The sequence below is a fragment of the Ptychodera flava genome, chromosome 2 (genome assembly GCF_041260155.1).
Source record: "Ptychodera flava strain L36383 chromosome 2, AS_Pfla_20210202, whole genome shotgun sequence".
Lineage (NCBI taxonomy): Eukaryota > Metazoa > Hemichordata > Enteropneusta > Ptychoderidae > Ptychodera > Ptychodera flava.
The window spans coordinates 46,093,215-46,107,143 of NC_091929.1; the positions used below are offsets into that span (position 1 = coordinate 46,093,215).

General features: G+C 38.7%; 1 long non-coding RNA gene across 1 annotated transcript; it reads left to right on the forward strand.

Moving 5' to 3' along the window:
- The first annotated feature begins 1,223 nt into the window (after positions 1-1,223).
- On the forward strand, positions 1,224-11,252 carry LOC139122319 (uncharacterized). The gene is made up of 3 exons (XR_011549428.1): positions 1,224-1,407; positions 3,513-3,732; positions 9,213-11,252. It is a non-coding gene; the product is annotated as an uncharacterized lncRNA (long non-coding RNA).
- Positions 11,253-13,929: the final 2,677 nt, after the last annotated feature.

Here is a 13,929-nt window from a genome sequence, read left to right on the forward strand (position 1 = left end):
GGCATGCTTACCTGATGCAAAGTCATCAAGAAGAGTAAAGAGTGGCGGAGTTTATACCACGTAAACGCAAGCATGTTTTGCGTGTATACTAAGTTATAGATGCCGATGTTCATAGTTGACAAAAATCAAATTAAGCTGCCTTTGATGGCGGGTCAAGGTAATTTTATTCAGTGTTGTTTTCCGACCTTGCGTTTTGACGTTCCAGGTCTGAACACGATTAATTTCCGAAATGTTTTGCTACGAATGTGAGCCAACGAAGGTTATTTTCCTGTGTTCGGACAATTAAAACCTTAGGGAGTTGGACAATTTAAAACCTTAGGGAGTTGGCGTTGTTGTGTTAAAGAACTGAAGAAGTCAAGTTTTTTTGCCACCGGTTCTGAAACAGTGCTACTTTCGTTTGAATGTGATATGCGAGGATAGATGTGTGTAACAAGGGAGTACTTCAAGTGCAGCTGGAAGCCTTGACATCGTTACAGGAACGGCCACGCAGGCGTATTCAGTGTCAATGCTACCGAGAACTGAACGAGGCGAAAACGGAAGCAGCTGTAAATGCCTGCAAACTTCAACTGACCAAATCTTTATATTCTGAAATTCTAACCAACTGCATGACCGAAATGTTGTCAGATTTTCATCCAAAGCTGACTAAGAGCTAATGCTCAATAGATTGCTTTGTAGAAAATGGTGGAAGATATTGGCGAATGGTTTAATACAGCCTATACAAATATTAATCTAAAACAATTACAGTGCAACATATGCAATCTGTCCTGAATAATTTCAATGCTTTCTTACATCGACACAAAGTCCCGACAGAACTCGGTGTACTTCTTTACATTGCAGGTTGTCCTTGCCGCGATATTTCAAGTCAATATTTGCGAATACTGCGAATATGTTGCGACAGACATGCCGAAGATATTTCCCTGTATTTGTTTGACGTCCATGAGATGACTTTCTTGTTGTTTTTCAAATTTGTTCATAGGTCAGTGTTGTTCAAATGTCGTTCGTACAACAGGAAGTTGACGTAATCATACTGTAAGGGTATGATTATTTTCAAGTATGTTTGTAGTCATTCTCAGAAAATTCAGAGTACAGGTCATTGACTCATAGTTTGCTTGATAGTTAACGTTGACAGATAAATGAATACTAGACTAGGTAATCCGAAACCCCGAAATCATGTTACTTTTCCACTTAGCTAAGGATACCATACCCTAGGAAACGTAATTTGCATGTTAAGAAATGACGTCATCGCAGACGGTTAAATACACCACCAGCGCAGCGCGCATCTGTTGTAGACAACATTTGTTGGCGGTTTGTGAACTGCGCTGCCAGGATCAAAATAAATCCTTCATTCTATCAAGTTTTCTTTTTCTTTCACGACGGCCTCTTCTGGATCAAACTATCAAGTTGTAGGTATATGGGGGCCCGTTCTGGTCAAAATTATGTTTTATAAATTTTAGTATGTTAGAATTAATTTTATGTAGACTGGAATTAATTTACTAGCCCCTCGAATTAATTGTATCTTTCTTTTAATTAATTTTTATATGCTTTAATTAATTTTGTGTAGTCATACCGAATTAATTTTATGTGTTCCAATTAATTATTTTTGCTTATCTTTGCTGTAATTAATTTTATGTAGTCTAGAATTAATTTTGCTAACATTTCAAATTATTTATATGTTTTTTATGTGCCGGAATTAATTTTATGTAGTCTAGATTTAATATATTAATTCCTTCAATTAATTTTGGGTTCAAAATGTTTTCACGTGCTGCAATTAATTGAATGTGTGCTAGAATTAATTTCTACTAATGTCTTGAATTAATTTTGTGTTCGGTCGAAATAATTATGTGTTCGCTCGAATTAATTATGTCTTTGAGCGAATTAATTTTATGTGTTCGCTCGAATTAATTTTATGTGTTTGCTCGAATTAATTATATGTGTTTGCTCGAATTATTTTCGGCCGATCCCACAGTCCTTTGCGCACGCTTTCTTAAATCAATATGGCGGCTCCCGACCGGAGTGGTTTATTCAGGCGTTCGAACCGTGATCTGTGAAAATGGAAATCAATACAATAAAGTGATCACAAAAACTTTTGTAGTGTCTCCTGTCTGAGGGATCGTGTATGTGATTGCCCATAGAGCGAAGCCTGACCAATTTTGTGTTTACGTAAGACGTGAACGTTCACCCTTTCTATCAGGCTTTGCCAATCATCGTGTACTGAAGTGTAGTGCAGTGTACCGTAAGCGTACGCAGCAATCGAAAATGAAATCTGCCAAACAGATATCTACGAATATGAAAACCAATAAAGAACTTATAATAACAATGACCACCAGGAAATGTCTCCAAGCTTGATTACTGTCAAATGTCCCTAATTACAAATACAGCATTCGGCAGTTTCACCTCTATCTGTATATGTAATACAGATAGACACAGGCGCTTACACACTGTCGCTACGCGAAGCCGGCCTGTATACCGGAGGAGAAAACAGGCCGGCTTCGCGTATAGCGACAGTTTCTCTGTGTCTATCTGTATATAGGCCTATATACAGATAGAGGTGAAACTGCCGAATGCTATATTTGTAATTAGGGACATTTCACAGTAATCAAGCTTGGAGACATTTCCTTGTGGTCATTGTTAAGTTCTTTATTGGTTTTCATATTCGTAGATATCTGTTCAGCAGATTTCATTTTTGCCTTGAATGCTGCGTACGCTCACAGTACAATGCACTACACTACAGTACACGATGATTGGCAAAGCCCGATAGAAAGGGTGAAAACACAAAATTGGTTGGGCTTGGCTCTATGGGCAATCACATACAAGATCCCTCAGACAGGAGACACCACAAAAGTTTTTGTGATCAGTTTATTGATATCCATTTTTACAGATCACGGTTCGAGCGCGCGCCTGAATAATACCACTCCGGGTCGGGAGCCGCCATATTGATTTAAGAAAGTGTGCGCAAAGGACTGTGGGATCGGCCGAAAATAATTCGAGCAAACACATATAATTAATTCGAGCAAACACATAAAATTAATTCGAGCGAACACATATAATTAATTCGCACAAACACACAATTAATTCGAGCGTACACACACATAATTACTTAGACCGAACACAAAATTAATTCAAGACACTGGTAGAAATTAATTCTAGCAAACATTCAACTTGCAGCACGTGAAAACATTTTGAACCCAAAATTAATTGACGGAATTAATATATTAAATCTAGACTACATAAATTAATTCCGGCACATAAAATAAATAATTTGAAATGTTAGCAAAATTAATTCTAGACTACATAAAATTAATTACAGCAAAGATAAGCAAAAATAATTAATTGGAACACATAAAATTAATTCGATATGACTACACAATATTAATTAAAGCATATAAAAATTAATTAAAGAAAGATACAATTAATTCGAGGTGCTAGTAAATTAATTCCAATCTACATAAAATTAATTCTAACATACTAAAATTAATAAAACATAATTTTGACCAGAACGGGCCCTCATATAGGTACGTATGCCCTCTAGTTGTGACCGGATTTCACTCGGAACCAGCCTTGCTCTTTCAAATTGGAGTCTGACGCTCCTTTTGAAAACACACAGCAGCAGTGAGTTCTGCAAAGCGTCACATCCAGAACAGTCTCGTCTGCCTGCGCCTGTCCGACTGTCGAACTTGAATCCTTTTGACCTTAGAAGAATTGATCCCATCGCCAAAGTACGATACGCCGCAGGTACGTGTAAACTCACTTGTTATTCACTAATTAAATTACCACTAAATCCAGACTTAAATGACAACAATCGTGCTATTAAAATGTTAAATGTTGATTCGAGAGAGCTCGAGGTCAACGACAATTAGGATTGATTCTGTCCGTGAAACAACGTTAAATATTGTATATGTATGTAAATATATATATATATATATATATATATATATATATATAACGATGAAAATATTGTACATATATTATACTCATCAGTCAAATGCATATCTATATATACATATATACTCACACTCACATACGTACATACATATATAAATACATATGCAATCAAAATGTGCAAACGAAACGCGATCAAAAATACTCAGATAAACACATTTTAGTAGCTTCCAATTATAGCACGGTGTAACGATCGTTTCACAATTTGAATGAGACCTTGGCTGCTAAAGGTAAACTGGAAATAGTTCATGAAAATTGTGGCGAATTCAAAAACTGGGCTGGCATTCGAATTCTGTGCACGCTTGGATCCACCTTTTGCCTGACATGCCCCTCAAATATGTACGGAGAAGTTAGGCAAAAATGTTGTCAGTGTCACTGCTTACGGGTCAAAGTTCACAAATATCATGATACTCCCAGCGCTCCATAGCTAGCGAATGTACGCGTCATCAAATTCCTTGACAATCCTATTATATTTCCACATGCCTTTCTTTCGAATTTTAAGTACCTCGATTTTAGTGGTGAGCCTCAAACTCGTCCAGATATATGGTTACAGAGTAAAACAGAATTGCGATGTTACGTCTTTGTAAAGATATAAAAGGGAACATAAACATCGATTCGGTCGATATATTAGGTAAGAGTGATCGCTGGCGTAGTATATCGATATATCGGTCTTAGGTCAAGGAGTCATGAAGACAAGACGAATAAGCTGAGCCTTAGACTTGCTCCAAGTCTGTGGGAATATAAATATTAAAATAGAATAAATTAAAGGAATAAGAAATTTATTAAAGGCTATTTTAAAGGAATAAACTTCAGCAGAGTGTTGCGTTACTAGTGGTAGGCTGTTTCATAGATCATAGGTTAACACGTTGGCCAGCCAGTAACTGCTGCCAAGACAAACCAAGCGATGGGGGCCAGTCTACTGTGTCTGCGAAATTTTACATACATTCTCAACCAGCTGCAAGGTGTTAAAGACCCTAACCCCCTCTCAAATGTAGGGTTCAAACTTCTCTCTGCAGTTGAGATGTCAGCTTATATGCAAGGAAGGTTTTTCAAGTTCTGAACGTGCTTTTTCATCAATTGAGTATAGTCAGTCAATTGACTACAATAGGTCCCTTACAGCATCGGTGTTGTGTGTACTTTTTGTTCGTCTGCAGTGCTTGCGATAAACATCACACTGACTGTGAAAAACTTGGCGCGAAGGGAAAAGACGGCACCGCGGGAAATTCATTCCACAAAATTTTCACGCAGTAATTTTTTTGTGTTGGAAATTTGAGTGACCGTGGTCCAAGTCGCCTAGACGGACTCATCGGCGCCTCAATCGGGGCCTGTCGGGAATCGTACATATGCTTCCCCGTACTGTATGAAAGCACTCCACTGAAGGTCTAACATCTGAATAATCAAAACCATACATACCGTAATACGTAGAAATATTACTTAAGTTTTACTTGGGACTCAATGATATTTCAACATGATCTTCTTGGGGGTATAAGAAATCCGTCAGCACTTGAATACATTCCTTTTTTCCTAGATGTACAAACAATGGCTTCATTGGCCTGTACTCGGGGTCACTGTTGCGGCACATTTTGACCCCATTGAGATCGCATTTACTTAGCTGGCTGTTGATGTAAATATCGGACAATCCAATCTTTGTTTGGGAGTACATGTCAGTGTCCGAAAAGAGCGACAAGAATGATGATTCCGTTTACACTTCTCTCACATAAAGTGGACCCGACTAGAGGAACTAAAACACCCTATATGAGTAGTTGTCGATCAACACCATGGTGTGCGAATGATTACATACTTTATACGAAACACTATCGCACACAATCCTCAACTTTTACAACCCACGCCCCTATGCCTCGTCTTGCCAGTCCGAAGTCTTAACCAAGGACCGCTGAGCAGCAGTGCACCATTAGATCTTGGACACCAATAGTCTGAGTCGGGACGTATAATTTTTTTCACCCATAAACATTATACGGTTCGGCAAAGCAGGGTTTTTTTTTAGAATTCCACGTCCAGTTTCTAATGACGTGAATATTTTTGCAATGAATGAATTCACGGAACTAAATGAGGATAATGAATAAATGACTTAATTTATGACTTTATCATCCATTGAATTATCCATCCATCCATCCATCCATCCATCCATCCATCCATCCATTCATTAATTCATTCACTCATTCGTTCACTTCTCAAACGCTAGCTATATTCCCCTGTGTTAGCGTTGGAGAAAATACTGTCAACAGGGATGGATCGGGACTTACGGACCAATTCTAAATTTTAACGTAATGTACGCGAAAGCGCATATCTGTGTCATTTGGCTAGCAATTACTGCAGATCAGATGTCGCGCCGGTTTCAAATATTTGCGAATAGCATTACCAAAATCGATGCATCGACGCCTTAATATTAAGTTGTTTCACTTTCGTGATGCGGGCATGTCGACGCAAATTTATCAAGAACCGCTAACAACTGCAAGAAATTCCGATTTTTATCCCACAACTCGCATCATCAATAGCATTTTATTTTGACCTACATTTGGCAGTGAAGTAGGTAAAACAATTTCACTCAGTTTGGATTTTCCAGGGATAGGCAAAACCTGCCGTAAGGACCGAGCTCTGAAGTAGTTTATTTTTCTCAAGCTTGGGTCAAATTTCTGCCATGACAGATATAAGAATTGTATTCATGCAGAAAAAGGACAATGTTCGGAACGTCGCTTTTGTAAGCAACCAGATCTAGAAATTCGGTAGTGACCATATCACCTACCACATTCTTCACAACGGCTGCTTGGCCGGTGTATGAACCTAAACGGTCATAGGTCATAGGTCACAGAGAGCAAATGTTAGTGAAAATAAAGATGTAAAGCCTCGGGCGACACACAGTTCAACGAAATGTAGATATTGTATGACATGTACCGTCAATTGAAAACATAATAAAGTAATGACTCACGTTTACGATATGGTCCACTGTAACCCTAACACCCCTATTTTCAAATGTAAAAGTCCACCTTTGCCAGACGTCAAACCATAGACCCTCGAGGGTCTATGGTCAAACACAGTTGAAGGGTAAACGATGCATTTGGTTGGAACGCCATATGAGAATACGACGTTGAATCTTTCTACCTCTGAACAAGTGTACTTTTGTTTATTTTGTAGACGTGTTGCAATCAGACTTAAGTATCGTCTGGGGAATTTAGTACAGATATCTTGACCCGTGGCTGTTTGTTTTATACCATAAGGTCACGCGTCATGATCGGGATATTATCGCTTTGCACGTTGCCGTCGTCCTGGTGTCCGGTTTCGCTTCCTCGGCTATTTTCGGTTTCCCAACACTGGCGGTGTTAGCCTGACCTGTTTGTTTGAATTTCGTGGGAAAATATTATTCAATTAAAAAGGCGGCTAAATTATTTCGGCTACGTAACGACCGTCTTTTTAGAACCAGACGTACCAAAAACACTTCAAAAAAATTACAATGTTTTGACAACAACGCATATTGCGTGACATGAAAGTCCGTCCGCCAATGAAATATAGAAACCATAGAATGGTAATTAATATTACTGGCATGTGTAATCAAAACAATTGACGGTAATTCTTAGAGGGACGAAGTCGGCCACTTTTCATGAATTTTGTTTGATACGAGATACTAATATTGTTTGACGTGTTGAAAGATACTGAATAAATGGGTGACCATGCATATATTCGACCCTGGTTTTAGATACGACACATGAAACTATCGCGATAATATGAATGGTCATTACCATTAATTCATTTTTTGCAATGGTTCCATTTAATTTGTCTAAACCTGGGTCGAATATATGCATGGTCACCCATTTATTCAGTATCTTTCAACATGTCAAACAATATTAGTATCTCGTATCAAACAAAATTCATGAAAAATGGCCGACTTTGTCCCTTTAAAAGTACAGAGCCGCTCATTTTTTGAACATAACTTTTCAATTTTGCGTGAAATCGGTATAGGGTCAACGCCATCACTGTTCATAATCGGAATATGCTATGGAAATGTGTTTCAATCACACTTGAAGCATGTGTAGAGAGAGAAAAACGACACCAATTTCTCTCTCGGCCAAGAATATGTGTCAATGAGCTACGGTCTGCTACGACGATTTACGATATCTCGGGTTGCACGTACAAGGGGCTTTATAATTTGACGAAAATATTATACACCACTCATTATTTGTGTCGATTGGTGATTTTAAGAAAACTACCAAAAAGGGCGATATTTTCTTTTGATAACTTATACACGTGTAGTTTGTTTCCAAAGAGGCTTCTATAAACTAAACGTTCTTGCTGGATATGAAACTTTTACAACAACGCTATCACATGTACTGGGTGAAAACATACATGACGTAACGACTGCGCAAGACATATATAGTCTGGTGACTATTGCTCATTTCCGTTTACTTTCACATCTTCGTTCATATATCAAAAAATGCACATAATACGGTTCATCAAAACAATAAATTCATGATGAATGAATTGTGAAAATAATTAAAATCGCACAAATTAGTTGCACTCATTTACGTATGGTCACTTGGTTGGATAGCAATGACAGTCATCATAGTTTCGATACTGTCACGGGAAATCCTGACTGATATGTCTAGCCGTATTCCAATCGCTTCATAAAAGAATATTGGATGGATGGAAGGATGGACGTATGTATGTATGTATGTATGTATGTATGTATGTATGTATGTATGTATGTATGTATGTATGTATGTATGTATGTATGTATGTATGTATGTATGTATGTATGTATGTATGTATGTAAGTAGTATGTATGTATGTATGTATGTATGTATGTATGTATGTGTTTGTTTGTGTATGTGTATGGTATTTTCGATGTCTAGCTTGAATTGACTCTTATAAACAAACTATCTATCTATCTATCTATCTATCTATCTATCTATTTATCTATCTATCTATCTATCTATCTAAATCTGTCTGCTTCTGTCTCTGTCTGTCTGTCTGTCTGTCTGTCTCCCCTCTCTCTCTCTCTCTCTCTCTCTCTCTCTCTCTCTCTCTCTCTCTCTCTCTCTCTCTCTCTCTCCACTTTACAATCTGGTAGTTTCCATGCAACCATTAACAGTTAAGAGGTTCAGGGTCACAAGACACGCCGAATTCAATTATTATAACTCTCCATAACGTAATTGCATTATAGTAGTCAGCTGTCACCGTAGTGCTATGTCGATGTGATGAAATATACGTTCACGTGTTGAAGTCATAACAGGTAAATTGTTTTTGCTCCATTTTGCCAGGTTCGCCGGCCTCCGAAGCAGCAGTTTGTCGTCATTCGATATCTTGGTGGCGTGACCTCATGATCTCGAGTTAACACGGCGTTCCGATCCACTGGTACAACGGTCGTCGCAGAACCAGAGTCACGTGGGCGGTGGATAAGAGGCAAATTTCCAATCCATCGTCGGAAATCTTAAGCGAAGAAATTACACTGCTGGGGCAGCAAGTTGGCAGTTCCTTTCTCAGGACTGTGTTGTCAAAGTCCTGCTAATTTCTTGTTCTCGTTTTTTTCGACGTGCTTCCAATATGGCTACAGCGGAGCTGGAAATGAGTTCACCCGAAGGCGAGATGCCAGGGCCCCATCCGTTAATTTCTCCGTATGGCGAGCGGTTATCAAAGTACCATACAAAGACGGAATACCCGAGACCGTTCGTGCCTTCCAAAAGAAAGCCAAGGCGCCGGCTAGAGAGGTACAAGACACAACCCATTACTTTTGCGGAGATAAAAGAGGTTGATGAAGATGACAACATCGAGAAAGACCCGAAGAGCCCCAAAAGTCCGACGGCTGAAGAGTTGAAGTGCCCGCAAAGAATGGAAGCTCTGAACGCTGCCATTGCTAGAACATTCGATAAAAGCAAACTTGGTGAGCCAGCCGTGGCTTACAGGCGGCAGCCTAGTTTACATCGATCAGCGGAGGTTTGATGTCTTTTGTTTACTGGGGAACAATAACAACTTGTCCAGAAAATAATGTTTACAACGCCTCGTGTGGAGGATTGTACTGAACGCAGAAAAAAATATTGAGGCGCGGTATGGGATTTACCATTGCAGATATCCATGACGCAGTAGTTATTATCTTCTTTTAAAAAATGTAGAGCAGTGTGTAGAGACATATTCCGGATTTGCGTCTGGGTTTGACGAACTGACGCGCATAAACAAAGAAACGACAACTACAATGTGACTATTGTGCCAATAAGATAAGGAAATGGTTTCGGTGAAGCAGACTAGAAAATGTGGAATACACGAATTCGGCTTGCGAGAGGAAGACACGAGCTACTTTGCATAAACATCAGAGAAATTAACATTCAAGAGGACACAACATATGCAATTCATGGTGCTTGAAAACGTAGTTCTTAATCGTAGAGACATCTTGCGATTTTTTTTGTAATTTAATATACGTTTTTTTCCATACAGTGCCTTGTACAAGTGATTTCGGATAAGCTAAACTAGTATGACAGTCTGATCGATGAACAGTAGGTGACGTTTTTTTATAAATTTGCCATTTTGACATCGTATTTTTGCCTTATTTTATTTTGTGGCATTACAAAGCGTTACTGAAAAGAATACTTTTCAATCAGTCATGCATAATGTAAATCACAAGCACACGATATTTACTGAGTGAAAAGAGTGCAACACATAATAGACATTTGACCTGTGATAAATTAATTTATCTGTGATTTTCATTTTTCAATTTTATCATTCAGTTTTCTAGTTTTCTGCCTTAGATTTTACACCTTTTCACGAAGTTTTGTGCCTTTTTTGCCCAGTATCTGATAAGAGAATTTTCCTCAAGGCTAATTGCACGTCTTTGAAATTTTAATTTGTGGGCTCCATATCTTCACGTTCCATATCGCATATCTTTATGTCTGTCGAGGGATGTCTCTAATGCAATCATCCTGTGGAATATTAAATGTAGCATCGCATTCTTGATAATTTGTGGCGGTGATATTAGCTGTGATAGTTCACAAATTGTCGTCCATGATTGCTTTTGAAGCGGGAACTGTTCGCGGCAGTCCGCAAAACAAATATGGCCTCGCAGCTTTGTGTTTGAAGTATCTACACAACATGTGGCCATCAGTCAGTGTAGATTTATGATTTGTTATGACAGAAAGCTCAAAAATAGGTCAGAAAAGTGTTAAGTAATGCTTCCCAGACCCTTGCCTTTTTTGTGTGCGTGCACAAATTTGTTCGAAATAATGTGCCATTGTTCAAGATCTTATTGTACGTGCATCGATTGTAAATTTAGTAACAGTGTGCTAAATTACATGGCAAACGGCTGCGTAGAATTCTTTGGAAACGTTTGTTTTATTTTTTGATCTACGCATAGGAAATCTACGTCAAACTAATAATTACCCCGGATGAAGATGCTACGTCATTCTCTTTACAGTCTTAACTTAACATTCTCATCCGGGAACCTTGCTCAGAGATGGTTTCTGTATAACTGTTTATTGGATAGGGTCTCTCGATAGAAACCTGACCCTAAGAAGACGAAGTTCATGAAACATCACGTACGCTGTCGGAATTCTAAATAATTAAAACGTGACACACGTACAAATGACGCGAAATGCGTCTCCACCCTTTAAAAGTATGAATTTGTCGGCGACGGTACGGAATGCGATTTGCGCTGACGGCAGGCGTGTGTTTCCATGACAACGAACAACGCAAAGCTTCGGGATGTCATTTTGTTTGGCAAAGATACTCTATGTCACGTACGCTAAGAGTATCAGCGAAAAGTATGTCGCCTGATAGGGTGTGAATGATATGACGGCTCTATAAAAAATACATATCTTTGCCACTGTGAACAGTTCGATTCACTCTAACCTCTACAAATAAAAACACGACCTTTAATTTGCATTTACTGTGATACACTGTATTTTAAATTGTTTACTATTGAGCCAGAATTATGCAAATTTTATTTTCCCGAGACCATAATCAGGTATTGACGGCGGGTACCCAGTCTAACAGCAGACTTTTTATTCCAGCCACTGGACTCGAGAGAAAATACCTCTTGTCATGCTCTTTTGACCTTTGACCCACGGGGCAGCATAATTGCTTTAAGGACTTGCCTTCTCACGCATGCGAAAATTGTTAACAAATACCCAAGAGCAGCTACTAGATCTCCAATTGGAATCTTCGCCAATAGTCTTTAGGTGTGACACGGTGGCAAATATTTTATGCATAGCATGGATAGTGTGCTTCCACTTCAACTCTGGTCGACTCATTTCTTTATCATAGAGAATTTGTTTCGGGTAGAATGTGTCGGCCCAAGGGGAGTTGTAATCAATCCAAATTTCGCAAACCATTCTCAATCTAGAGCTCGCGTTGACTCATGTTCAAATCTCTAGAGAGAGCATATTTTCACCATCTCGTGAACATGACAGCAACATCATAGAAACATTGATAAATTTAGTTAAATTGCTTTCCGAATTCTATATTTTGCATCATGTCTGATTTTATGCTTGAGTGTGAAAGTGGACAGTGTTAAGTTTCTTTGTGCAATGTTGAGATGGCAACGCTCCTGCATGTAAATTATAACACGACTGGAACTAATTTGGAATAAATGGATATTCATATTTTTCAAATTTCTCAAGAGTGTTAGGTGCCCTATAACTGAATGTTGCAAAACAATATTACAAATTACTCATAAAAACAAATGTATCATTTAAAAAGAAAAGCAGATGAGCTTACATTAGCAGATTAAACAGAACTTACTTTACCATCCAATCATCCCAAATTAGTTCCAATCGTGTTATTTGCTCGTTAAATTATCTACGTTTGTAGAATGCATGTTGTCGCCTGCTTATAATGACACCAGCTTAAAGAAAAAACAAACAAACAAACAAAAGAACGAAGACGGTCGAACAAACTGTGATTTATGAGTAACTTACAGATTCAACATTGAGTCATTGTAGTGACATAGAGGTGCGTGTACCTTCAAGTCAATGGCACACTCAAAAATCACTGATTTACGGGGGAGGGTATGAATAAATGCACGTTTAACTCCAAATATCAGTTCAAATAATTAAAAGACAGAAGAATGTCGTCCGCATTTCGAAAAACAGAGGTGATCCTATCATTATACAGCTTCGCTTTGCGTAGTAAAATCACCGGAACATTGTCGTCTTTATGTCCATGGATTCAGTATCAGGTCAAACAAAAACTATATGCGTTGCTAAAAGTCGACCTACCCCAAGAATACTCCGATCCTGAACTTTTCTCGCCATAAAAAAACCCAAAACAAAACCACGCACTGGCACGATTTTGCCAAATTTTGCTGTTTTGACAGGTCACCTCACTCCGTTTAAGAAGGTTACCGACCGACCTACCTACCCGAGTCCTTGACGGCATGCACGGGAATACCTTTTCATTTTGGCCTCCGTTAAAACTTACCTAAAGTAAATCCATTTTAATCATTTACACGCTTGAATGTATTGAAGCAAAATAATCTGGACTTTGGAGACAAGGCCACGCGCTCTAATGAAGATATCTCTGTATCAATGCTGTCTGGCAAACCGAGCTGCGGTATGAGACTCCTTTCACCGTGAAAATAGTTTCGAATATTAAAAGAAGTATCGGGTTTTTTATGAGGCCTGGGTATTGTTGGCAGGGTACGTTAAATGAAGTGTAAATTCCGGCGAATCATGGTAAGTTATGTCGTGGATGATACTCTGTGCTATCTATTTTGTGAAATGGGCGGGGCATTTGTAGAGACTGGCGTTTGTTCAGAGTCGTTCCGTCTCAAAATGCTGACCGGACGCCCTCTACGTACAGACTACGTGAGTCGAGTTGTTGCACCAGCCACTTCGCAATGACATTGTTTGTCCAAAGAAATACATATTGTATTGATAGCCAAAAATAGCAAAGTTTTCCCAGCTAAATAATTACGAATGGGACAGCGAAGAAGAAACCAGGCGATGACCTTCCCAATTATCCCTAATTAGTTCCAATCGTGTTCCCAAGTAA